Here is a 27,933-nt window from a genome sequence, read left to right as displayed (position 1 = left end):
CACTATCTTCTGTGTTCCTCTCCAAAATGATGAAGGTAAATCTCCTGTATAAAGTTAAGCCCTTTAGATACTCACCATCTCCTGTGTTTTTCTCCAAAGTGATGAAAGTAAATCTTCTATTTAATATTGAGCCCTGTAGGTACTCCAGGCCTTCTTTTCAAATATGAATCTGTGTTTGTCTCCAAAATTATACAGTTTAATTTTTAACACATTTTTAAAATTTGTTTAAAAAAGCACCCTTCAAATATTCACTGTTTTTTGTTCTGTCTATATATTTCTGAAGGGTACTTTTTTTTTTTGTATACTGTTGAGCCCTTCAGATACTCACCATCTTCTGTGTTCCTCTCCAAAATGATGAAGGTAAATCTCCTGTATAAAGTTAAGCCGTTTAGATACTCACCATCTCCTGTGTTTTTCTCCAAAGTGATGAAAGTAAATCTTCTATTTAATATTGAGCCCTGTAGGTACTCCAGGCCTTCTTTTCAAATATGAATCTGTGTTTGTCTCCAAAATTATACAGTTAAATTTTTAACACATTTTTAAAATTTGTTTAAAAAAGCACCCTTCAAATATTCACTGTTTTTTTTCTGTCTATAAATTTCTGAAGGGTACTTTTTTTTTTTCTACAATGTTGAGCCCTTCAGATACTCACCATCTCCTGTGTTTCTCTGCCAAACGATGACGGTAAATCTCCTGTATAAAGTTAAGACCTTTAGATACTCACCATCTCCTGTGTTTTACAGTTAAATTTTTAACAAATTTTTAAAATTTGTTTAAAAAAGCACCCTTCAAATATTCACTGTTTTTTGTTCTATCTATAAATTTCTGAAGGGTACTTTTTTTTTTGTATAATGTTGAGCCCTTCAGATACTCACTATCTCCTGTGTTTTTCTGCCAAACGATGATGGTAAATCTCCTGTATAAAGTTAAGACCTTTAGATACTCACCATCTCCTGTGTTTTTCTCCAAAGTGATGAAATTAAATCTTCTATTTAATATTGAGCCCTGTAGGTACTTCTAGCCTTTTTTCAAATATGGATCTCTACATAATGATACAGTTAAATTTTTAACAAATTTTTAAAATTTGTTTAAAAAAGCACCCTTCAAATATTCACTGTTTTTTGTTCTGTCTATAAATTTCTGAAGGGTACTTTTTTTTTTCTATAATGTTGAGCCCTTCAGATACTCACCATCTCCTGTGTTTTTCTCCAAAATGATGAAGGTAAATCTCCTGTATAAAGTTAAGCCCTTTAGATACTCACCATCTCCTGTGTTTTTCTCCAAAGTGATGAAAGTAAATCTTCTATTTAATATTGAGCCCTGTAGGTACTTCTGGCCTTTCTTTCAAATATGGATCTCTACATAATGATACAGTTAAATTTTTAACAAATTTTTAAAATTTGTTTAAAAAAGCACCCTTCAAATATTCACTGTTTTTTGTTCTATCTATAAATTTCTGAAGGGTACTTTTTTTTTTGTATAATGTTGAGCCCTTCAGATACTCACCATCTCCTGTGTTTCTCTGCCAAACGATGATGGTAAATCTCCTGTATAAAGTTAAGACCTTTAGATACTCACCATCTCCTGTGTTTTTCTCCAAAGTGATGAAAGTAAATCTTCTATTTAATATTGAGCCCTGTAGGTACTCCAGGCCTTCTTTTCAAATATGAATCTGTGTTTGTCTCCAAAATTATACAGTTTAATTTTTAACACATTTTTAAAATTTGTTTAAAAAAGCACCCTTCAAATATTCACTGTTTTTTGTTCTGTCTATAAATTTCTGAAGGGTACCTTTTTTTTTGTATAATGTTGAGCCCTTCAGATACTCACTATGTTCTGTGTTCCTCTCCAAAATGATGAAGGTAAATCTCCTGTATAAAGTTAAGCCCTTTAGATACTCACCATCTCCTGTGTTTTTCTCCAAAGGGATGAAAGTAAATCTTCTATTTAATATTGAGCCCTGTAGGTACTTCTGGCCTTCCTTTAAAATATGGATCTCTGCATAATGATACAGTTAAATTTTAAACAAATTTTTAAAATGTGTTTAAAAAAGCACCCTTCGAATATTCACTGTTTTTTGTTCTATCTATAAATTTCTGAAGGGTACTTTTTTTTTTGTATAATGTTGAGCCCTTCAGATACTCACTATCTTCTGTGTTCCTCTCCAAAATGATGAAGGTAAATCTCCTGTATAAAGTTAAGCCGTTTAGATACTCACCATCTCCTGTGTTTTTCTCCAAAGTGATGAAAGTAAATCTTCTATTTAATATTGAGCCCTGTAGGTACTTCAGGCCTTCTTTTCAAATATGAATCTGTGTTTGTCTCCAAAATTATACAGTTAAATTTTTAACACATTTTTAAAATTTGTTTAAAAAAGCACCCTTCAAATATTCACTGTTTTTTTTCTGTCTATAAATTTCTGAAGGGTACTTTTTTTTTTCTACAATGTTGAGCCCTTCAGATACTCACCATCTCCTGTGTTTCTCTGCCAAACGATGACGCTAAAACTCCTGTATAAAGTTAAGACCTTTAGATACTCACCATCTCCTGTGTTTTTCTCCAAAGTGATGAAAGTAAATCTTCTATTTAATATTGAGCCCTGAAGGTACTTCTGGCCTTTCTTTCAAATATGGATCTCTACATAATGATACAGTTAAATTTTTAACAAATTTTTAAAATTTGTTTTAAAAAGCACCCTTCAAATATTCACTGTTTTTTGTTCTATCTATAAATTTCTGAAGGGTACTTTTTTTTTTGTATAATGTTGAGCCCTTCAGATACTCACCATCTCCTGTGTTTTTCTGCCAAACGATGATGGTAAATCTCCTGTATAAAGTTAAGACCTTTAGATACTCACCATCTCCTGTGTTTTTCTCCAAAGTGATGAAAGTAAATCTTCTATTTAATATTGAGCCCTGTAGGTACTTCAGGCCTTCTTTTCAAATATGAATCTGTGTTTGTCTCCAAAATTATACAGTTAAATTTTTAACACATTTTTAAAATTTGTTTAAAAAAGCACCCTTCAAATATTCACTGTTTTTTTTCTGTCTATAAATTTCTGAAGGGTACTTTTTTTTTTCTACAATGTTGAGCCCTTCAGATACTCACCATCTCCTGTGTTTCTCTGCCAAACGATGACGCTAAAACTCCTGTATAAAGTTAAGACCTTTAGATACTCACCATCTCCTGTGTTTTTCTCCAAAGTGATGAAAGTAAATCTTCTATTTAATATTGAGCCCTGAAGGTACTTCTGGCCTTTCTTTCAAATATGGATCTCTACATAATGATACAGTTAAATTTTTAACAAATTTTTAAAATTTGTTTTAAAAAGCACCCTTCAAATATTCACTGTTTTTTGTTCTATCTATAAATTTCTGAAGGGTACTTTTTTTTTTGTATAATGTTGAGCCCTTCAGATACTCACCATCTCCTGTGTTTTTCTGCCAAACGATGATGGTAAATCTCCTGTATAAAGTTAAGACCTTTAGATACTCACCATCTCCTGTGTTTTTCTCCAAAGTGATGAAAGTAAATCTTCTATTTAATATTGAGCCCTGTAGGTACTTCTGGCCTTCCTTTAAAATATGGATCTCTGCATAATGATACAGTTAAATTTTTAACAAATTTTTAAAATGTGTTTAAAAAAGCACCCTTCAAATGTTCACTGTTTTTTGTTCTGTCTATAAATTTCTGAAGGGTACTTTTTTTTTTTGTATACTGTTGAGCCCTTCAGATACTCACTATCTTCTGTGTTCCTCTCCAAAATGATGAAGGTAAATCTCCTGTATAAAGTTAAGCCCTTTAGATACTCACCATCTCCTGTGTTTTTCTCCAAAGTGATGAAAGTAAATCTTCTATTTAATATTGAGCCCTGTAGGTACTCCAGGCCTTCTTTTCAAATATGAATCTGTGTTTGTCTCCAAAATTATACAGTTTAATTTTTAACACATTTTTAAAATTTGTTTAAAAAAGCACCCTTCAAATATTCACTGTTTTTTGTTCTGTCTATATATTTCTGAAGGGTACTTTTTTTTTTTGTATACTGTTGAGCCCTTCAGATACTCACCATCTTCTGTGTTCCTCTCCAAAATGATGAAGGTAAATCTCCTGTATAAAGTTAAGCCGTTTAGATACTCACCATCTCCTGTGTTTTTCTCCAAAGTGATGAAAGTAAATCTTCTATTTAATATTGAGCCCTGTAGGTACTCCAGGCCTTCTTTTCAAATATGAATCTGTGTTTGTCTCCAAAATTATACAGTTAAATTTTTAACACATTTTTAAAATTTGTTTAAAAAAGCACCCTTCAAATATTCACTGTTTTTTTTCTGTCTATAAATTTCTGAAGGGTACTTTTTTTTTTTCTACAATGTTGAGCCCTTCAGATACTCACCATCTCCTGTGTTTCTCTGCCAAACGATGACGGTAAATCTCCTGTATAAAGTTAAGACCTTTAGATACTCACCATCTCCTGTGTTTTACAGTTAAATTTTTAACAAATTTTTAAAATTTGTTTAAAAAAGCACCCTTCAAATATTCACTGTTTTTTGTTCTGTCTATAAATTTCTGAAGGGTACTTTTTTTTTTCTATAATGTTGAGCCCTTCAGATACTCACCATCTCCTGTGTTTTTCTCCAAAATGATGAAGGTAAATCTCCTGTATAAAGTTAAGCCCTTTAGATACTCACCATCTCCTGTGTTTTTCTCCAAAGTGATGAAAGTAAATCTTCTATTTAATATTGAGCCCTGTAGGTACTTCTGGCCTTTCTTTCAAATATGGATCTCTACATAATGATACAGTTAAATTTTTAACAAATTTTTAAAATTTGTTTAAAAAAGCACCCTTCAAATATTCACTGTTTTTTGTTCTATCTATAAATTTCTGAAGGGTACTTTTTTTTTTGTATAATGTTGAGCCCTTCAGATACTCACCATCTCCTGTGTTTCTCTGCCAAACGATGATGGTAAATCTCCTGTATAAAGTTAAGACCTTTAGATACTCACCATCTCCTGTGTTTTTCTCCAAAGTGATGAAAGTAAATCTTCTATTTAATATTGAGCCCTGTAGGTACTTCTGGCCTTCCTTTAAAATATGGATCTCTGCATAATGATACAGTTAAATTTTTAACAAATTTTTAAAATGTGTTTAAAAAAGCACCCTTCAAATATTCACTGTTTTTTGTTCTATCTATAAATTTCTGAAGGGTACTTTTTTTTTTGTATAATGTTGAGCCCTTCAGATACTCACCATCTCCTGTGTTTTGCTCCAAATATATGAAGGTAAATCTCCTGTATAAAGTTAAGCCCTTTAGATACTCACCATCTCCTGTGTTTTTCTCCAAAGTGATGAAAGTAAATCTTCTATTTAATATTGAGCCCTGTAGGTACTTCAGGCCTTCTTTTCAAATATGAATCTGTGTTTGTCTCCAAAATTATACAGTTAAATTTTTAACACATTTTTAAAATTTGTTTAAAAAAGCACCCTTCAAATATTCACTGTTTTTTGTTCTATCTATAAATTTCTGAAGGGTACTTTTTTTTTTGTATAATGTTGAGCCCTTCAGATACTCACCATTTCCTGTGTTTTTCTGCCAAACGATGATGGTAAATCTCCTGTATAAAGTTAAGCCGTTTAGATACTCACCATCTCCTGTGTTTTTCTCCAAAGTGATGAAAGTAAATCTTCTATTTAATATTGAGCCCTGTAGGTACTTCAGGCCTTCTTTTCAAATATGAATCTGTGTTTGTCTCCAAAATTATACAGTTAAATTTTTAACACATTTTTAAAATTTGTTTAAAAAAGCACCCTTCAAATATTCACTGTTTTTTTTCTGTCTATAAATTTCTGAAGGGTACTTTTTTTTTCCTACAATGTTGAGCCCTTCAGATACTCACCATCTCCTGTGTTTCTCTGCCAAACGATGACGCTAAAACTCCTGTATAAAGTTAAGACCTTTAGATACTCACCATCTCCTGTGTTTTTCTCCAAAGTGATGAAAGTAAATCTTCTATTTAATATTGAGCCCTGAAGGTACTTCTGGCCTTTCTTTCAAATATGGATCTCTACATAATGATACAGTTAAAATTTTAACAAATTTTTAAAATTTGTTTTAAAAAGCACCCTTCAAATATTCACTGTTTTTTGTTCTATCTATAAATTTCTGAAGGGTACTTTTTTTTTTGTATAATGTTGAGCCCTTCAGATACTCACCATCTCCTGTGTTTTTCTGCCAAACGATGATGGTAAATCTCCTGTATAAAGTTAAGACCTTTAGATACTCACCATCTCCTGTGTTTTTCTCCAAAGTGATGAAAGTAAATCTTCTATTTAATATTGAGCCCTGTAGGTACTTCTGGCCTTCCTTTAAAATATGGATCTCTGCATAATGATACAGTTAAATTTTTAACAAATTTTTAAAATGTGTTTAAAAAAGCACCCTTCAAATATTCACTGTTTTTTGTTCTGTCTATAAATTTCTGAAGGGTACTTTTTTTTTTTGTATACTGTTGAGCCCTTCAGATACTCACTATCTTCTGTGTTCCTCTCCAAAATGATGAAGGTAAATCTCCTGTATAAAGTTAAGCCCTTTAGATACTCACCATCTCCTGTGTTTTTCTCCAAAGTGATGAAAGTAAATCTTCTATTTAATATTGAGCCCTGTAGGTACTCCAGGCCTTCTTTTCAAATATGAATCTGTGTTTGTCTCCAAAATTATACAGTTTAATTTTTAACACATTTTTAAAATTTGTTTAAAAAAGCACCCTTCAAATATTCACTGTTTTTTGTTCTGTCTATATATTTCTGAAGGGTACTTTTTTTTTTTGTATACTGTTGAGCCCTTCAGATACTCACCATCTTCTGTGTTCCTCTCCAAAATGATGAAGGTAAATCTCCTGTATAAAGTTAAGCCGTTTAGATACTCACCATCTCCTGTGTTTTTCTCCAAAGTGATGAAAGTAAATCTTCTATTTAATATTGAGCCCTGTAGGTACTCCAGGCCTTCTTTTCAAATATGAATCTGTGTTTGTCTCCAAAATTATACAGTTAAATTTTTAACACATTTTTAAAATTTGTTTAAAAAAGCACCCTTCAAATATTCACTGTTTTTTTTCTGTCTATAAATTTCTGAAGGGTACTTTTTTTTTTTCTACAATGTTGAGCCCTTCAGATACTCACCATCTCCTGTGTTTCTCTGCCAAACGATGACGGTAAATCTCCTGTATAAAGTTAAGACCTTTAGATACTCACCATCTCCTGTGTTTTACAGTTAAATTTTTAACAAATTTTTAAAATTTGTTTAAAAAAGCACCCTTCAAATATTCACTGTTTTTTGTTCTATCTATAAATTTCTGAAGGGTACTTTTTTTTTTGTATAATGTTGAGCCCTTCAGATACTCACTATCTCCTGTGTTTTTCTGCCAAACGATGATGGTAAATCTCCTGTATAAAGTTAAGACCTTTAGATACTCACCATCTCCTGTGTTTTTCTCCAAAGTGATGAAATTAAATCTTCTATTTAATATTGAGCCCTGTAGGTACTTCTAGCCTTTTTTCAAATATGGATCTCTACATAATGATACAGTTAAATTTTTAACAAATTTTTAAAATTTGTTTAAAAAAGCACCCTTCAAATATTCACTGTTTTTTGTTCTGTCTATAAATTTCTGAAGGGTACTTTTTTTTTTCTATAATGTTGAGCCCTTCAGATACTCACCATCTCCTGTGTTTTTCTCCAAAATGATGAAGGTAAATCTCCTGTATAAAGTTAAGCCCTTTAGATACTCACCATCTCCTGTGTTTTTCTCCAAAGTGATGAAAGTAAATCTTCTATTTAATATTGAGCCCTGTAGGTACTTCTGGCCTTTCTTTCAAATATGGATCTCTACATAATGATACAGTTAAATTTTTAACAAATTTTTAAAATTTGTTTAAAAAAGCACCCTTCAAATATTCACTGTTTTTTGTTCTATCTATAAATTTCTGAAGGGTACTTTTTTTTTTGTATAATGTTGAGCCCTTCAGATACTCACCATCTCCTGTGTTTCTCTGCCAAACGATGATGGTAAATCTCCTGTATAAAGTTAAGACCTTTAGATACTCACCATCTCCTGTGTTTTTCTCCAAAGTGATGAAAGTAAATCTTCTATTTAATATTGAGCCCTGTAGGTACTTCTGGCCTTCCTTTAAAATATGGATCTCTGCATAATGATACAGTTAAATTTTTAACAAATTTTTAAAATTTGTTTAAAAAAGCACCCTTCAAATATTCACTGTTTTTTTTCTGTCTATAAATTTCTGAAGGGTACTTTTTTTTTTCCTACAATGTTGAGCCCTTCAGATACTCACCATCTCCTGTGTTTCTCTGCCAAAGGATGACGGTAAATCTCCTGTATAAAGTTAAGACCTTTAGATACTCACCATCTCCTGTGTTTTTCTCCAAAGTGATGAAAGTAAATCTTCTATTTAATATTGAGCCCTGCATGTACTTCTGGCCTTTCTTTCAAATATGGATCTCTACATAATGATACAGTTAAATTTTTAACAAATTTTTAAAATTTGTTTAAAAAAGCACCCTTCAAATATTCACTGTTTTTTGTTCTATCTATAAATTTCTGAAGGGTACTTTTTTTTTTGTATAATGTTGAGCCCTTCAGATACTCACCATCTCCTGTGTTTTTCTGCCAAACGATGATGGTAAATCTCCTGTATAAAGTTAAGACCTTTAGATACTCACCATCTCCTGTGTTTTTCTCCAAAGTGATGAAAATAAATCTTCTATTTAATATTGAGCCCTGTAGGTACTTCTGGACTTCCTTTCAAATATGGATCTCTGCATAATGATAGTTAAATTTTTAACAAATTTTTAAAATGTGTTTAAAAAAGCACCCTTCAAATATTCACTGTTTTTTGTTGTATCTATAAATGTCTGAAGGGTACTTTTTTTCTTTCTATAATGTTGAGCCCTTCAGATACTCACCATCTCCTGTGTTTCTCTGCCAAACGATGACGGTAAATCTCCTGTATAAAGTTAAGACCTTTAGATACTCACCATCTCCTGTGTTTTTCTCCAAAGTGATGAAAGTAAATCTTCTATTTAATATTGAGCCCTGTAGGTACTTCTGGCCTTTCTTTCAAATATGGATCTCTACATAATGATACAGTTAAATTTTTAACAAATTTTTAAAATTTGTTTAAAAAAGCACCCTTCAAATATTCACTGTTTTTTGTTCTATCTATAAATTTCTGAAGGGTACTTTTTTTTTTGTATAATGTTGAGCCCTTCAGATACTCACCATCTCCTGTGTTTTGCTCCAAATATATGAAGGTAAATCTCCTGTATAAAGTTAAGCCCTTTAGATACTCACCATCTCCTGTGTTTCTATGCCAAACGATGACGGTAAATCTCCTGTATAAAGTTAAGACCTTTAGATACTCACCATCTCCTGTGTTTTTCTCCAAAGTGATGAAAGTAAATCTTCTATTTAATATTGAGCCCTGTAGGTACTTCTGGACTTCCTTTCAAATATGGATCTCTGCATAATGATAGTTAAATTTTTAACAAATTTTTAAAATGTGTTTAAAAAAGCACCCTTCAAATATTCACTGTTTTTTGTTGTATCTATAAATGTCTGAAGGGTACTTTTTTTCTTTCTACAATGTTGAGCCCTTCAGATACTCACCATCTCCTGTGTTTCTCTGCCAAACGATGACGGTAAATCTCCTGTATAAAGTTAAGACCTTTAGATACTCACCATCTCCTGTGTTTTACAGTTAAATTTTTAACAAATTTTTAAAATTTGTTTAAAAAAGCACCCTTCAAATATTCACTGTTTTTTGTTCTATCTATAAATTTCTGAAGGGTACTTTTTTTTTTGTATAATGTTGAGCCCTTCAGATACTCACTATCTCCTGTGTTTTTCTGCCAAACGATGATGGTAAATCTCCTGTATAAAGTTAAGACCTTTAGATACTCACCATCTCCTGTGTTTTTCTCCAAAGTGATGAAATTAAATCTTCTATTTAATATTGAGCCCTGTAGGTACTTCTAGCCTTTTTTCAAATATGGATCTCTACATAATGATACAGTTAAATTTTTAACAAATTTTTAAAATTTGTTTAAAAAAGCACCCTTCAAATATTCACTGTTTTTTGTTCTGTCTATAAATTTCTGAAGGGTACTTTTTTTTTTCTATAATGTTGAGCCCTTCAGATACTCACCATCTCCTGTGTTTTTCTCCAAAATGATGAAGGTAAATCTCCTGTATAAAGTTAAGCCCTTTAGATACTCACCATCTCCTGTGTTTTTCTCCAAAGTGATGAAAGTAAATCTTCTATTTAATATTGAGCCCTGTAGGTACTTCTGGCCTTTCTTTCAAATATGGATCTCTACATAATGATACAGTTAAATTTTTAACAAATTTTTAAAATTTGTTTAAAAAAGCACCCTTCAAATATTCACTGTTTTTTGTTCTATCTATAAATTTCTGAAGGGTACTTTTTTTTTTGTATAATGTTGAGCCCTTCAGATACTCACCATCTCCTGTGTTTTGCTCCAAATATATGAAGGTAAATCTCCTGTATAAAGTTAAGCCCTTTAGATACTCACCATCTCCTGTGTTTCTATGCCAAACGATGACGGTAAATCTCCTGTATAAAGTTAAGACCTTTAGATACTCACCATCTCCTGTGTTTTTCTCCAAAGTGATGAAAGTAAATCTTCTATTTAATATTGAGCCTTGTAGGTACTTCTGGCCTTCCTTTTAAATATGGATCTCTACATAATGATACAGTTAAATGTTTAACAAATTTTTAAAATGTGTTTAAAAAAGCACCCTTCAAATATTCACTGTTTTTTGTTCTGTCTATAAATTTCTGAAGGGTACTTTTTTTTTTGTATACTGTTGAGCCCTCCAGATACTCACCATCTCCTGTGTTTTTCTCCAAAACGATGAAGGTAAATCTCCTGTATAAAGTTAAGACCTTTAGATACTCACCATCTCCTGTGTTTTTCTCCAAAGTGATGAAAATAAATCTTCTATTTAATATTGAGCACTGTAGGTACTTCTGGCCTTCCTTTAAAATATGGATCTCTACATAATGATACAGTTAAATTTTTAACAAATTTTTAAAATTTGTTTAAAAAAGCACCCTTCAAATATTCACTGTTTTTTGTTCTATCTATAAATTTCTGAAGGGTACTTTTTTTTTTGTATAATGTTGAGCCCTTCAGATACTCACCATCTCCTGTGTTTTTCTGCCAAACGATGACGGTAAATCTCTTGTATAAAGTTAAGACCTTTAGATACTCACCATCTCCTGTGTTTTTCTCCAAAGTGATGAAAGTAAATCTTCTATTTAATATTGAGCCCTGTAGGTACTTCTGGCCTTTCTTTCAAATATGGATCTCTACATAATGATACAGTTAAATTTTTAACAAATTTTTAAAATTTGTTTAAAAAAGCACCCTTCAAATATTCACTGTTTTTTGTTCTATCTATAAATTTCTGAAGGGTACTTTTTTTTTGTATAATGTTGAGCCCTTCAGATACTCACCATCTCCTGTGTTTTGCTCCAAATATATGAAGGTAAATCTCCTGTATAAAGTTAAGCCCTTTAGATACTCACCATCTCCTGTGTTTTTCTCCAAAGTGATGAAAGTAAATCTTCTATTTAATATTGAGCCCTGTAGGTACTTCGGGCCTTCTTTTCAAATATGAATCTGTGTTTGTCTCCAAAATTATACAGTTAAATTTTTAACACATTTTTAAAATTTGTTTTAAAAAGCACCCTTCAAATATTCACTGTTTTTTGTTCTATCTATAAATTTCTGAAGGGTCCTTTTTTTTTTCTATAATGTTGAGCCCTTTAGATACTCACCACCTCCTGTGTTTCTCTGCCAAACGATGACGGTAAATCTCCTGTATAAAGTTAAGACCTTTAGATACTCACCATCTCCTGTGTTTTTCTCCAAAGTGATGAAAGTAAATCTTCTATTTAATATTGAGCCCTATAGGTACTTCTTGCCTTCCTTTTAAATATGGATCTCTTCATAATGATACAGTTAAATGTTTAACAAATTTTTAAAATGTGTTTAAAAAAGCACCCTTCAAATATTCACTGTTTTTTGTTCTGTCTATAAATTTCTGAAGGGTACTTTTTTTTTTGTATAATGTTGAGCCCTTCAGATACTCACCATCTCCTGTGTTTTGCTCCAAATATATGAAGGTAAATCTCCTGTATAAAGTTAAGACCTTTAGATACTCACCATCTCCTGTGATTTTCTCCAAAGTGATGAAATTAAATCTTCTATTTAATATTGAGCCCTGTAGGTACTCCAGGCCTTCTTTTCAAATATGAATCTGTGTTTGTCTCCAAAATTATACAGTTTAATTTTTAACACATTTTTAAAATTTGTTTAAAAAAGCACCCTTCAAATATTCACTGTTTTTTGTTCTGTCTATAAATTTCTGAAGGGTACTTTTTTTTTTTGTATAATGTTGAGCCCTTCAGATACTCACCATCTCCTGTGTTTTAATGCGAAACGATGACGGTAAATCTCCTGTATAAAGTTAAGACCTTTAGATACTCACCATCTCCTGCGTTTTTCTCCAAAGTGATGAAAGTAAATCTTCTATTTAATATTGAGCCCTGTAGGTAGTCCAGGCCTTCTTTTCAAATATGAATTTGTGTTTGTCTCCAAAATTATACAGTTAAATTTTTAACACATTTTTAAAATTTGTTTAAAAAAGCACCCTTCAAATATTCACTCTTTTTTTTCTGTCTATAAATTTCTGAAGGGTACTTTTTTTTTTTCTACAATGTTGAGCCCTTCAGATACTCACCATCTCCTGTGTTTCTCTGCCAAATGATGACGGTAAATCTCCTGTATAAAGTTAAGACCTTTAGATACTCACCATCTCCTGTGTTTTTCTCCAAAGTGATGAAAGTAAATCTTCTATTTAATATTGAGCCCTGTAGGTACTTCTGGCCTTTCTTTCAAATATGGATCTCTACATAATGATACAGTTAAATTTTTAACAAATTTTTAAAATTTGTTTAAAAAAGCACCCTTCAAATATTCACTGTTTTTTGTTCTATCTATAAATTTCTGAAGGGTACTTTTTTTTTGTATAATGTTGAGCCCTTCAGATACTCACCATCTCCTGTGTTTTGCTCCAAATATATGAAGGTAAATCTCCTGTATAAAGTTAAGCCCTTTAGATACTCACCATCTCCTGTGTTTTTCTCCAAAGTGATGAAAGTAAATCTTCTATTTAATATTGAGCCCTGTAGGTACTTCAGGCCTTCTTTTCAAATATGAATCTGTGTTTGTCTCCAAAATTATACAGTTAAATTTTTAACACATTTTTAAAATTTGTTTAAAAAAGCACCCTTCAAATATTCACTGTTTTTTGTTCTATCTATAAATTTCTGAAGGGTCCTTTTTTTTTTCTATAATGTTGAGCCCTTTAGATACTCACCACCTCCTGTGTTTCTCTGCCAAACGATGACGGTAAATCTCCTGTATAAAGTTAAGACCTTTAGATACTCACCATCTCCTGTGTTTTTCTCCAAAGTGATGAAATTAAATCTTCTATTTAATATTGAGCCCTGTAGATACTTCTAGCCTTTTTTCAAATATGGATCTCTACATAATGATACAGTTAAATTTTTAACAAATTTTTAAAATTTGTTTAAAAAAGCACCCTTCAAATATTCACTGTTTTTTGTTCTATCTATAAATTTCTGAAGGGTACTTTTTTTTTTGTATAATGTTGAGCCCTTCAGATACTCACTATCTCCTGTGTTTTTCTGCCAAACGATGATGGTAAATCTCCTGTATAAAGTTAAGACCTTTAGATACTCACCATCTCCTGTGTTTTTCTCCAAAGTGATGAAAATAAATCTTCTATTTAATATTGAGCCCTGTAGGTACTTCTGGACTTCCTTTCAAATATGGATCTCTGCATAATGATACAGTTAAATTTTTAACAAATTTTTAAAATGTGTTTAAAAAAGCACCCTTCAAATATTCACTGTTTTTTGTTGTATCTATAAATGTCTGAAGGGTACTTTTTTTCTTTCTATAATGTTGAGCCCTTCAGATACTCACCATCTCCTGTGTTTCTCTGCCAAACGATGACGGTAAATCTCCTGTATAAAGTTAAGACCTTTAGATACTCACCATCTCCTGTGTTTTTCTCCAAAGTGATGAAAGTAAATCTTCTATTTAATATTGAGCCCTGTAGGTACTTCTGGCCTTTCTTTCAAATATGGATCTCTACATAATGATACAGTTAAATTTTTAACAAATTTTTAAAATTTGTTTAAAAAAGCACCCTTCAAATATTCACTGTTTTTTGTTCTATCTATAAATTTCTGAAGGGTACTTTTTTTTTTGTATAATGTTGAGCCCTTCAGATACTCACCATCTCCTGTGTTTTGCTCCAAATATATGAAGGTAAATCTCCTGTATAAAGTTAAGCCCTTTAGATACTCACCATCTCCTGTGTTTCTATGCCAAACGATGACGGTAAATCTCCTGTATAAAGTTAAGACCTTTAGATACTCACCATCTCCTGTGTTTTTCTCCAAAGTGATGAAAGTAAATCTTCTATTTAATATTGAGCCTTGTAGGTACTTCTGGCCTTCCTTTTAAATATGGATCTCTACATAATGATACAGTTAAATGTTTAACAAATTTTTAAAATGTGTTTAAAAAAGCACCCTTCAAATATTCACTGTTTTTTGTTCTGTCTATAAATTTCTGAAGGGTACTTTTTTTTTTTGTATACTGTTGAGCCCTTCAGATACTCACCATCTCCTGTGTTTTTCTCCAAAACGATGAAGGTAAATCTCCTGTATAAAGTTAAGACCTTTAGATACTCACCATCTCCTGTGTTTTTCTCCAAAGTGATGAAAGTAAATCTTCTATTTAATATTGAGCACTGTAGGTACTTCTGGCCTTCCTTTAAAATATGGATCTCTACATAATGGTACAGTTAAATTTTTAACAAATTTTTAAAATTTGTTTAAAAAAGCACCCTTCAAATATTCACTGTTTTTTGTTCTATCTATAAATTTCTGAAGGGTACTTTTTTTTTTTGTATAATGTTGAGCCCTTCAGATACTCACCATCTCCTGTGTTTTTCTGCCAAACGATGACGGTAAATCTCCTGTATAAAGTTAAGACCTTTAGATACTCACCATCTCCTGTGTTTTTCTCCAAAGTGATGAAAGTAAATCTTCTATTTAATATTGAGCCCTGTAGGTACTTCTGGCCTTCCTTTCAAATATGAATCTCTACATAATGATACAGTTAAATGTTTAACAAATTTTTAAAATGTGTTTAAAAAAGCACCCTTCAAATATTCACTGTTTTTTGTTCTGTCTATAAATTTCTGAAGGGTACTTTTTTTTTTTGTATACTGTTGAGCCCTTCAGATACTCACCATCTCCTGTGTTTTGCTCCAAAATGATGAAGGTAAATCTCCTGTATAAAGTTAAGACCTTTAGATACTCACCATCTCCTGTATTTTTCTCCAAAGTGATGAAAGTAAATCTTCTATTTAATATTGAGCCCTGTAGGTACTCCAGGCCTTCTTTTCAAATATGAATCTGTGTTTGTCTCCAAAATTATACAGTTTAATTTTTAACACATTTTTAAAATTTGTTTAAAAAAGCACCCTTCAAATATTCACTGTTTTTTGTTGTATCTATAAATTTCTGAAGGGTACTTTTTTTTTTGTATAATGTTGAGCCCTTCAGATACTCACCATCTCGTGTGTTTCTCTGCCAAACGATGACGGTAAATCTCCTGTATAAAGTTAAGACCTTTAGATACTCACCATCTCCTGTGTTTTTCTCCAAAGTGATGAAAGTAAATCTTCTATTTAATATTGAGCCCTGTAGGTACTTCTGGCCTTCCTTTTAAATATGGATCTCTACATAATGATACAGTTAAATGTTTAACAAATTTTTAAAATGTGTTTAAAAATCACCCTTCAAATATTCACTGTTTTTTGTTCTGTCTATAAATTTCTGAAGGGTACTTTTTTTTTTTGTATACTGTTGAGCCCTTCAGATACTCACCATCTCCTGTGTTTTTCTCCAAAACGATGAAGGTAAATCTCCTGTATAAAGTTAAGACCTTTAGATACTCACCATCTCCTGTGTTTTTCTCCAAAGTGATGAAAGTAAATCTATTTAATATTGAGCCCTGTAGGTACTTCTGGCCTTCCCTTCAAATATGGATCTCTACATAATGATACAGTTAAATTTTTAACAAATTTTTAAAATTTGTTTAAAAAAGCACCCTTCAAATATTCACTGTTTTTTGTTCTATCTATAAATTTCTGAAGGGTACTTTTTTTTTTGTATAATGTTGAGCCCTTCAGATACTCACCATCTCCTGTGTTTTTCTGCCAAACGATGACGGTAAATCTCCTGTATAAAGTTAAGACCTTTAGATACTCACCATCTCCTGTGTTTTTCTCCAAAGTGATGAAAGTAAATCTTCTATTTAATATTGAGCCCTGTAGGTACTTCTGGCCTTCCTTTAAAATATGGATCTCTGCATAATGATACAGTTAAATTTTTAACAAATTTTAAAAATGTGTTTAAAAAAGCACCCTTCAAATATTCACTGTTTTTTGTTCTATCTATAAATTTCTGAAGAGTACTTTTTTTTTTGTATAATGTTGAGCCCTTCAGATACTCACTATCTCCTGTGTTTTTCTGCCAAACGATGATGGTAAATCTCCTGTATAAAGTTAAGACCTTTAGATACTCACCATCTCATGTGTTTTTCTCCAAAGTGATGAAAATAAATCTTCTATTTAATATTGAGCCCTGTAGGTACTTCTGGACTTCCTTTCAAATATGGATCTCTGCATAATGATACAGTTAAATTTTTAACAAATTTTTAAAATGTGTTTAAAAAAGCACCCTTCAAATATTCACTGTTTTTTGTTCTATCTATAAATTTCTGAAGGGTACTTTTTTTTTTGTACAATGTTGAGCCCTTCAGATACTCACTATCTTCTGTGTTCCTCTCCAAAATGATGAAGGTAAATCTCCTGTATAAAGTTAAGCCCTTTAGATACTCACCATCTCCTGTGTTTTTCTCCAAAGTGATGAAAGTAAATCTTCTATTTAATATTGAGCCCTGTAGGTACTTCTGGCCTTCCTTTCAAATATGAATCTCTACATAATGATACAGTTAAATGTTTAACAAATTTTTAAAATGTGTTTAAAAAAGCACCCTTCAAAAATTCACTGTTTTTTGTTCTGTCTATAAATTTCTGAAGGGTACTTTTTTTTTTTGTATACTGTTGAGCCCTTCAGATACTCACCATCTCCTGTGTTTTGCTCCAAAATGATGAAGGTAAATCTCCTGTATAAAGTTAAGACCTTTAGATACTCACCATCTCCTGTGTTTTTCTCCAAAGTGATGAAAGTAAATCTTCTATTTAATATTGAGCCCTGTAGGTACTCCAGGCCTTCTTTTCAAATATGAATCTGTGTTTGTCTCCAAAATTATACAGTTAAATTTTTAACACATTTTTAAAATTTGTTTAAAAAAGCACCCTTCAAATATTCACTGTTTTTTGTTCTATCTATAAATTTCTGAAGGGTACTTTTTTTTTTTCTATAATGTTGAGCCCTTTAGATACTCACCATCTCCTGTGTTTCTCTGCCAAACGATGACGGTAAATCTCCTGTATAAAGTTAAGACCTTTAGATACTCACCATCTCCTGTGTTTTTCTCCAAAGTGATGAAAGTAAATCTTCTATTTAATATTGAGCCCTGTAGGTACTTCTGGGCTTCCTTTAAAATATGGATCTCTGCATAATGATACAGTTAAATTTTTAACAAATTTTTAAAATGTGTTTAAAAAAGCACCCTTCAAATATTCACTGTTTTTTGTTCTATCTATAAATTTCTGAAGGGTACTTTTTTTTTTGTATAATGTTGAGCCCTTCAGATACTCACTATCTTCTGTGTTCCTCTCCAAAATGATGAAGGTAAATCTCCTGTATAAAGTTAAGCCCTTTAGATACTCACCATCTCCTGTGTTTTTCTCCAAAGTGATGAAAGTAAATCTTCTATTTAATATTGAGCCCTGTAGGTACTTCTGGCCTTCCTTTCAAATATGAATCTCTACATAATGATACAGTTAAATGTTTAACAAATTTTTAAAATGTGTTTAAAAAAGCACCCTTCAAATATTCACTGTTTTTTGTTCTGTCTATAAATTTCTGAAGGGTACTTTTTTTTTTTGTATACTGTTGAGCCCTTCAGATACTCACCATCTCCTGTGTTTTGCTCCAAAATGATGAAGGTAAATCTCCTGTATAAAGTTAAGACCTTTAGATACTCACCATCTCCTGTATTTTTCTCCAAAGTGATGAAAGTAAATCTTCTATTTAATATTGAGCCCTGTAGGTACTCCAGGCCTTCTTTTCAAATATGAATCTGTGTTTGTCTCCAAAATTATACAGTTAAATTTTTAACACATTTTTAAAATTTGTTTAAAAAAGCACCCTTCAAATATTCACTGTTTTTTGTTCTATCTATAAATTTCTGAAGGGTACTTTTTTTTTTTCTATAATGTTGAGCCCTTTAGATACTCACCATCTCCTGTGTTTCTCTGCCAAACGATGACGGTAAATCTCCTGTATAAAGTTAAGACCTTTAGATACTCACCATCTCCTGTGTTTTTCTCCAAAGTGATGAAAGTAAATCTTCTATTTAATATTGAGCCCTGTAGGTACTTCTGGGCTTCCTTTAAAATATGGATCTCTGCATAATGATACAGTTAAATTTTTAACAAATTTTTAAAATGTGTTTAAAAAAGCACCCTTCAAATATTCACTGTTTTTTGTTCTATCTATAAATTTCTGAAGGGTACTTTTTTTTTTGTATAATGTTGAGCCCTTCAGATACTCACTATCTTCTGTGTTCCTCTCCAAAATGATGAAGGTAAATCTCCTGTATAAAGTTAAGCCCTTTAGATACTCACCATCTCCTGTGTTTTTCTCCAAAGTGATGAAAGTAAATCTTCTATTTAATATTGAGCCCTGTAGGTACTTCTGGCCTTCCTTTCAAATATGAATCTCTACATAATGATACAGTTAAATGTTTAACAAATTTTTAAAATGTGTTTAAAAAAGCACCCTTCAAATATTCACTGTTTTTTGTTCTGTCTATAAATTTCTGAAGGGTACTTTTTTTTTTTGTATACTGTTGAGCCCTTCAGATACTCACCATCTCCTGTGTTTTGCTCCAAAATGATGAAGGTAAATCTCCTGTATAAAGTTAAGACCTTTAGATACTCACCATCTCCTGTATTTTTCTCCAAAGTGATGAAAGTAAATCTTCTATTTAATATTGAGCCCTGTAGGTACTCCAGGCCTTCTTTTCAAATATGAATCTGTGTTTGTCTCCAAAATTATACAGTTTAATTTTTAACACATTTTTAAAATTTGTTTAAAAAAGCACCCTTCAAATATTCACTGTTTTTTGTTGTATCTATAAATTTCTGAAGGGTACTTTTTTTTTTGTATAATGTTGAGCCCTTCAGATACTCACCATCTCGTGTGTTTCTCTGCCAAACGATGACGGTAAATCTCCTGTATAAAGTTAAGACCTTTAGATACTCACCATCTCCTGTGTTTTTCTCCAAAGTGATGAAAGTAAATCTTCTATTTAATATTGAGCCCTGTAGGTACTTCTGGCCTTCCTTTTAAATATGGATCTCTACATAATGATACAGTTAAATGTTTAACAAATTTTTAAAATGTGTTTAAAAATCACCCTTCAAATATTCACTGTTTTTTGTTCTGTCTATAAATTTCTGAAGGGTACTTTTTTTTTTTGTATACTGTTGAGCCCTTCAGATACTCACCATCTCCTGTGTTTTTCTCCAAAACGATGAAGGTAAATCTCCTGTATAAAGTTAAGACCTTTAGATACTCACCATCTCCTGTGTTTTTCTCCAAAGTGATGAAAGTAAATCTATTTAATATTGAGCCCTGTAGGTACTTCTGGCCTTCCCTTCAAATATGGATCTCTACATAATGATACAGTTAAATTTTTAACAAATTTTTAAAATTTGTTTAAAAAAGCACCCTTCAAATATTCACTGTTTTTTGTTCTATCTATAAATTTCTGAAGGGTACTTTTTTTTTTGTATAATGTTGAGCCCTTCAGATACTCACCATCTCCTGTGTTTTTCTGCCAAACGATGACGGTAAATCTCCTGTATAAAGTTAAGACCTTTAGATACTCACCATCTCCTGTGTTTTTCTCCAAAGTGATGAAAGTAAATCTTCTATTTAATATTGAGCCCTGTAGGTACTTCTGGCCTTCCTTTAAAATATGGATCTCTGCATAATGATACAGTTAAATTTTTAACAAATTTTAAAAATGTGTTTAAAAAAGCACCCTTCAAATATTCACTGTTTTTTGTTCTATCTATAAATTTCTGAAGAGTACTTTTTTTTTTGTATAATGTTGAGCCCTTCAGATACTCACTATCTCCTGTGTTTTTCTGCCAAACGATGATGGTAAATCTCCTGTATAAAGTTAAGACCTTTAGATACTCACCATCTCATGTGTTTTTCTCCAAAGTGATGAAAATAAATCTTCTATTTAATATTGAGCCCTGTAGGTACTTCTGGACTTCCTTTCAAATATGGATCTCTGCATAATGATACAGTTAAATTTTTAACAAATTTTTAAAATGTGTTTAAAAAAGCACCCTTCAAATATTCACTGATTTTTGTTCTATCTATAAATTTCTGAAGGGTACTTTTTTTTTTGTACAATGTTGAGCCCTTCAGATACTCACTATCTTCTGTGTTCCTCTCCAAAATGATGAAGGTAAATCTCCTGTATAAAGTTAAGCCCTTTAGATACTCACCATCTCCTGTGTTTTTCTCCAAAGTGATGAAAGTAAATCTTCTATTTAATATTGAGCCCTGTAGGTACTTCTGGCCTTCCTTTCAAATATGAATCTCTACATAATGATACAGTTAAATGTTTAACAAATTTTTAAAATGTGTTTAAAAAAGCACCCTTCAAAAATTCACTGTTTTTTGTTCTGTCTATAAATTTCTGAAGGGTACTTTTTTTTTTGTATACTGTTGAGCCCTTCAGATACTCACCATCTCCTGTGTTTTGCTCCAAAATGATGAAGGTAAATCTCCTGTATAAAGTTAAGACCTTTAGATACTCACCATCTCCTGTGTTTTTCTCCAAAGTGATGAAAGTAAATCTTCTATTTAATATTGAGCCCTGTAGGTACTCCAGGCCTTCTTTTCAAATATGAATCTGTGTTTGTCTCCAAAATTATACAGTTAAATTTTTAACACATTTTTAAAATTTGTTTAAAAAAGCACCCTTCAAATATTCACTGTTTTTTGTTCTATCTATAAATTTCTGAAGGGTACTTTTTTTTTTCTATAATGTTGAGCCCTTTAGATACTCACCATCTCCTGTGTTTCTCTGCCAAACGATGACGGTAAATCTCCTGTATAAAGTTAAGACCTTTAGATACTCACCATCTCCTGTGTTTTTCTCCAAAGTGATGAAAGTAAATCTTCTATTTAATATTGAGCCCTGTAGGTACTTCTGGGCTTCCTTTAAAATATGGATCTCTGCATAATGATACAGTTAAATTTTTAACAAATTTTTAAAATGTGTTTAAAAAAGCACCCTTCAAATATTCACTGTTTTTTGTTCTATCTATAAATTTCTGAAGGGTACTTTTTTTTTTGTATAATGTTGAGCCCTTCAGATACTCACTATCTTCTGTGTTCCTCTCCAAAATGATGAAGGTAAATATCCTGTATAAAGTTAAGCCCTTTAGATACTCACCATCTCCTGTGTTTTTCTCCAAAGTGATGAAAGTAAATCTTCTATTTAATATTGAGCCCTGTAGGTACTTCTGGCCTTCCTTTCAAATATGAATCTCTACATAATGATACAGTTAAATGTTTAACAAATTTTTAAAATGTGTTTAAAAAAGCACCCTTCAAATATTCACTGTTTTTTGTTCTGTCTATAAATTTCTGAAGGGTACTTTTTTTTTTTGTATACTGTTGAGCCCTTCAGATACTCACCATCTCCTGTGTTTTGCTCCAAAATGATGAAGGTAAATCTCCTGTATAAAGTTAAGACCTTTAGATACTCACCATCTCCTGTATTTTTCTCCAAAGTGATGAAAGTAAATCTTCTATTTAATATTGAGCCCTGTAGGTACTCCAGGCCTTCTTTTCAAATATGAATCTGTGTTTGTCTCCAAAATTATACAGTTTAATTTTTAACACATTTTTAAAATTTGTTTAAAAAAGCACCCTTCAAATATTCACTGTTTTTTGTTGTATCTATAAATTTCTGAAGGGTACTTTTTTTTTTGTATAATGTTGAGCCCTTCAGATACTCACCATCTCGTGTGTTTCTCTGCCAAACGATGACGGTAAATCTCCTGTATAAAGTTAAGACCTTTAGATACTCACCATCTCCTGTGTTTTTCTCCAAAGTGATGAAAGTAAATCTTCTATTTAATATTGAGCCCTGTAGGTACTTCTGGCCTTCCTTTTAAATATGGATCTCTACATAATGATACAGTTAAATGTTTAACAAATTTTTAAAATGTGTTTAAAAATCACCCTTCAAATATTCACTGTTTTTTGTTCTGTCTATAAATTTCTGAAGGGTACTTTTTTTTTTTGTATACTGTTGAGCCCTTCAGATACTCACCATCTCCTGTGTTTTTCTCCAAAACGATGAAGGTAAATCTCCTGTATAAAGTTAAGACCTTTAGATACTCACCATCTCCTGTGTTTTTCTCCAAAGTGATGAAAGTAAATCTATTTAATATTGAGCCCTGTAGGTACTTCTGGCCTTCCCTTCAAATATGGATCTCTACATAATGATACAGTTAAATTTTTAACAAATTTTTAAAATTTGTTTAAAAAAGCACCCTTCAAATATTCACTGTTTTTTGTTCTATCTATAAATTTCTGAAGGGTACTTTTTTTTTTGTATAATGTTGAGCCCTTCAGATACTCACCATCTCCTGTGTTTTTCTCCAAAGTGATGAAAGTAAATCTTCTATTTAATATTGAGCCCTGTAGGTACTTCTGGCCTTCCTTTAAAATATGGATCTCTGCATAATGATACAGTTAAATTTTTAACAAATTTTAAAAATGTGTTTAAAAAAGCACCCTTCAAATATTCACTGTTTTTTGTTCTATCTATAAATTTCTGAAGAGTACTTTTTTTTTTGTATAATGTTGAGCCCTTCAGATACTCACTATCTCCTGTGTTTTTCTGCCAAACGATGATGGTAAATCTCCTGTATAAAGTTAAGACCTTTAGATACTCACCATCTCATGTGTTTTTCTCCAAAGTGATGAAAATAAATCTTCTATTTAATATTGAGCCCTGTAGGTACTTCTGGACTTCCTTTCAAATATGGATCTCTGCATAATGATACAGTTAAATTTTTAACAAATTTTTAAAATGTGTTTTAAAAAGCACCCTTCAAATATTCACTGTTTTTTGTTGTATCTATAAATGTCTGAAGGGTACTTTTTTTCTTTCTATAATGTTGAGCCCTTCAGATACTCACCATCTCCTGTGTTGCTCTGCCAAACGATGACGGTAAATCTCTTGTATAAAGTTAAGACCTTTAGATACTCACCATCTCCTGTGTTTTTCTCCAAAGTGATGAAAGTAAATCTTCTATTTAATATTGATCCCTGTAGGTACTTCTGGCCTTCCTTTTAAATATGGATCTCTACATAATGATACAGTTAAATGTTTAACAAATTTTTAAAATGTGTTTAAAAAAGCACCCTTCAAATATTCACTGTTTTTTGTTCTGTCTATAAATTTCTGAAGGGTACTTTTTTTTTTTGTATACTGTTGAGCCCTTCAGATACTCACCATCTCCTGTGTTTTTCTCCAAAACGATGAAGGTAAATCTCCTGTATAAAGTTAAGACCTTTAGATACTCACCATCTCCTGTGTTTTTCTCCAAAGTGATGAAAGTAAATCTTCTATTTAATATTGAGCCCTGTAGGTACTTCTGGCCTTCCCTTCAAATATGGATCTCTACATAATGATACAGTTAAATTTTTAACACATTTTTAAAATTTGTTTAAAAAAGCACCCTTCAAATATTCACTGTTTTTTGTTCTATCTATAAATTTCTGAAGGGTACTTTTTTTTTTGTATAATGTTGAGCCCTTCAGATACTCACCATCTCCTGTGTTTTTCTGCCAAACGATGACGGTAAATCTCCTGTATAAAGTTAAGACCTTTAGATACTCACCATCTCCTGTGTTTTTCTCCAAAGTGATGAAAGTAAATCTTCTATTTAATATTGAGCCCTGTAGGTACTTCTGGCCTTCCTTTAAAATATGGATCTCTGCATAATGATACAGTTAAATTTTTAACAAATTTTTAAAATGTGTTTAAAAAAGCACCCTTCAAATATTCACTGTTTTTTGTTCTATCTATAAATTTCTGAAGGGTACTTTTTTTTTTGTACAATGTTGAGCCCTTCAGATACTCACTATCTTCTGTGTTCTTCTCCAAAATGATGAAGGTAAATCTCCTGTATAAAGTTAAGCCCTTTAGATACTCACCATCTCCTGTGTTTTTCTCCAAAGTGATGAAAGTAAATCTTCTATTTAATATTGAGCCCTGTAGGTACTTCTGGCCTTCCTTTCAAATATGAATCTCTACATAATGATACAGTTAAATGTTTAACAAATTTTAAAAATGTGTTTAAAAAAGCACCCTTCAAATATTCACTGTTTTTTGTTCTGTCTATAAATTTCTGAAGGGTACTTTTTTTTTTTGTATACTGTTGAGCCCTTCAGATACTCACCATCTCCTGTGTTTTGCTCCAAAATGATGAAGGTAAATCTCCTGTATAAAGTTAAGACCTTTAGATACTCACCATCTCCTGTGTTTTTCTCCAAAGTGATGAAAGTAAATCTTCTATTTAATATTGAGCCCTGTAGGTACTCCAGGCCTTCTTTTCAAATATGAATCTGTGTTTGTCTCCAAAATTATACAGTTTAATTTTTAACACATTTTTAAAATTTGTTTAAAAACGCACCCTTCAAATATTCACTCTTTTTTGTTGTATCTATAAATTTCTGAAGGGTACTTTTTTTTTTGTATAATGTTGAGCCCTTCAGATACTCACCATCTCGTGTGTTTCTCTGCCAAACGATGACGGTAAATCTCCTGTATAAAGTTAAGACCTTTAGATACTCACCATCTCCTGTGTTTTTCTCCAAAGTGATGAAAGTAAATCTTCTATTTAATATTGAGCCCTGTAGGTACTTCTGGCCTTCCTTTTAAATATGGATCTCTACATTATGATACAGTTAAATGTTTAACAAATTTTTAAAATGTGTTTAAAAATCACCCTTCAAATATTCACTGTTTTTTGTTCTGTCTATAAATTTCTGAAGGGTAATTTTTTTTTTTGTATACTGTTGAGCCCTTCAGATACTCACCATCTCCTGTGTTTTTCTCCAAAACGATGAAGGTAAATCTCCTGTATAAAGTTAAGACCTTTAGATACTCACCATCTCCTGTGTTTTTCTCCAAAGTGATGAAAGTAAATCTTCTATTTAATATTGAGCCCTGTAGGTACTTCTGGCCTTCCCTTCAAATATGGATCTCTACATAATGATACAGTTAAATTTTTAACAAATTTTTAAAATTTGTTTAAAAAAGCACCCTTCAAATATTCACTGTTTTTTGTTCTATCTATAAATTTCTGAAGGATACTTTTTTTTTTGTACAATGTTGAGCCCTTCAGATACTCACTATCTTCTGTGTTCTTCTCCAAAATGATGAAGGTAAATCTCCTGTATAAAGTTAAGCCCTTTAGATACTCACCATCTCCTGTGTTTTTCTCCAAAGTGATGAAAGTAAATCTTCTATTTAATATTGAGCCCTGTAGGTACTTCTGGCCTTCCTTTCAAATATGAATCTCTACATAATGATACAGTTAAATGTTTAACAAATTTTAAAAATGTGTTTAAAAAAGCACCCTTCAAATATTCACTGGTTTTTGTTCTGTCTATAAATTTCTGAAGGGTACTTTTTTTTTTGTATACTGTTGAGCCCTTCAGATACTCACCATCTCCTGTGTTTTGCTCCAAAATGATGAAGGTAAATCTCCTGTATAAAGTTAAGACCTTTAGATACTCACCATCTCCTGTGTTTTTCTCCAAAGTGATGAAAGTAAATCTTCTATTTAATATTGAGCCCTGTAGGTACTCCAGGCCTTCTTTTCAAATATGAATCTGTGTTTGTCTCCAAAATTATACAGTTTAATTTTTAACACATTTTTAAAATTTGTTTAAAAAAGCACCCTTCAAATATTCACTCTTTTTTGTTGTATCTATAAATTTCTGAAGGGTACTTTTTTTTTTGTATAATGTTGAGCCCTTCAGATACTCACCATCTCGTGTGTTTCTCTGCCAAACGATGACGGTAAATCTCCTGTATAAAGTTAAGACCTTTAGATACTCACCATCTCCTGTGTTTTTCTCCAAAGTGATGAAAGTAAATCTTCTATTTAATATTGAGCCCTGTAGGTACTTCTGGCCTTCCTTTTAAATATGGATCTCTACATAATGATACAGTTAAATGTTTAACAAATTTTTAAAATGTGTTTAAAAAATCACCCTTCAAATATTCACTGTTTTTTGTTCTGTCTATAAATTTCTGAAGGGTACTTTTTTTTTTTGTATACTGTTGAGCCCTTCAGATACTCACCATCTCCTGTGTTTTTCTCCAAAACGATGAAGGTAAATCTCCTGTATAAAGTTAAGACCTTTAGATACTCACCATCTCCTGTGTTTTTCTCCAAAGTGATGAAAGTAAATCTTCTATTTAATATTGAGCCCTGTAGGTACTTCTGGCCTTCCCTTCAAATATGGATCTCTACATAATGATACAGTTAAATTTTTAACAAATTTTTAAAATTTGTTTAAAAAAGCACCCTTCAAATATTCACTGTTTTTTGTTCTATCTATAAATTTCTGAAGGGTACTTTTTTTTTTGTATAATGTTGAGCCCTTCAGATACTCACCATCTCCTGTGTTTTTCTGCCAAACGATGACGGTAAATCTCCTGTATAAAGTTAAGACCTTTAGATACTCACCATCTCCTGTGTTTTTCTCCAAAGTGATGAAAGTAAATCTTCTATTTAATATTGAGCCCTGTAGGTACTTCTGGCCTTCCTTTAAAATATGGATCTCTGCATGATACAGTTAAATTTTTAACAAATTTTAAAAATGTGTTTAAAAAAGCACCCTTCAAATATTCACTGTTTTTTGTTCTATCTATAAATTTCTGAAGGGTACTTTTTTTTTTGTACAATGTTGAGCCCTTCAGATACTCACTATCTTCTGTGTTCCTCTCCAAAATGATGAAGGTAAATCTCCTGTATAAAGTTAAGCCCTTTAGATACTCACCATCTCCTGTGTTTTTCTCCAAAGTGATGAAAGTAAATCTATTTAATATTGAGCCCTGTAGGTACTTCTGGCCTTCCTTTCAAATATGAATCTCTACATAATGATACAGTTAAATGTTTAACAAATTTTTAAAATGTGTTTAAAAAAGCACCCTTCAAATATTCACTGTTTTTTGTTCTGTCTATAAATTTCTGAAGGGTACTTTTTTTTTTTGTATACTGTTGAGCCCTTCAGATACTCACCATCTCCTGTGTTTTGCTCCAAAATGATGAAGGTAAATCTCCTGTATAAAGTTAAGACCTTTAGATACTCACCATCTCCTGTGTTTTTCTCCAAAGTGATGAAAGTAAATCTTCTATTTAATATTGAGCCCTGTAGGTACTCCAGGCCTTCTTTTCAAATATGAATCTGTG

This window comes from Erythrolamprus reginae, chromosome 13 (genome assembly GCF_031021105.1).
Source record: "Erythrolamprus reginae isolate rEryReg1 chromosome 13, rEryReg1.hap1, whole genome shotgun sequence".
Lineage (NCBI taxonomy): Eukaryota > Metazoa > Chordata > Lepidosauria > Squamata > Dipsadidae > Erythrolamprus > Erythrolamprus reginae.
The sequence above is the reverse complement of the archived record's forward strand: the minus strand, read 5'-3'. Positions refer to the sequence as shown.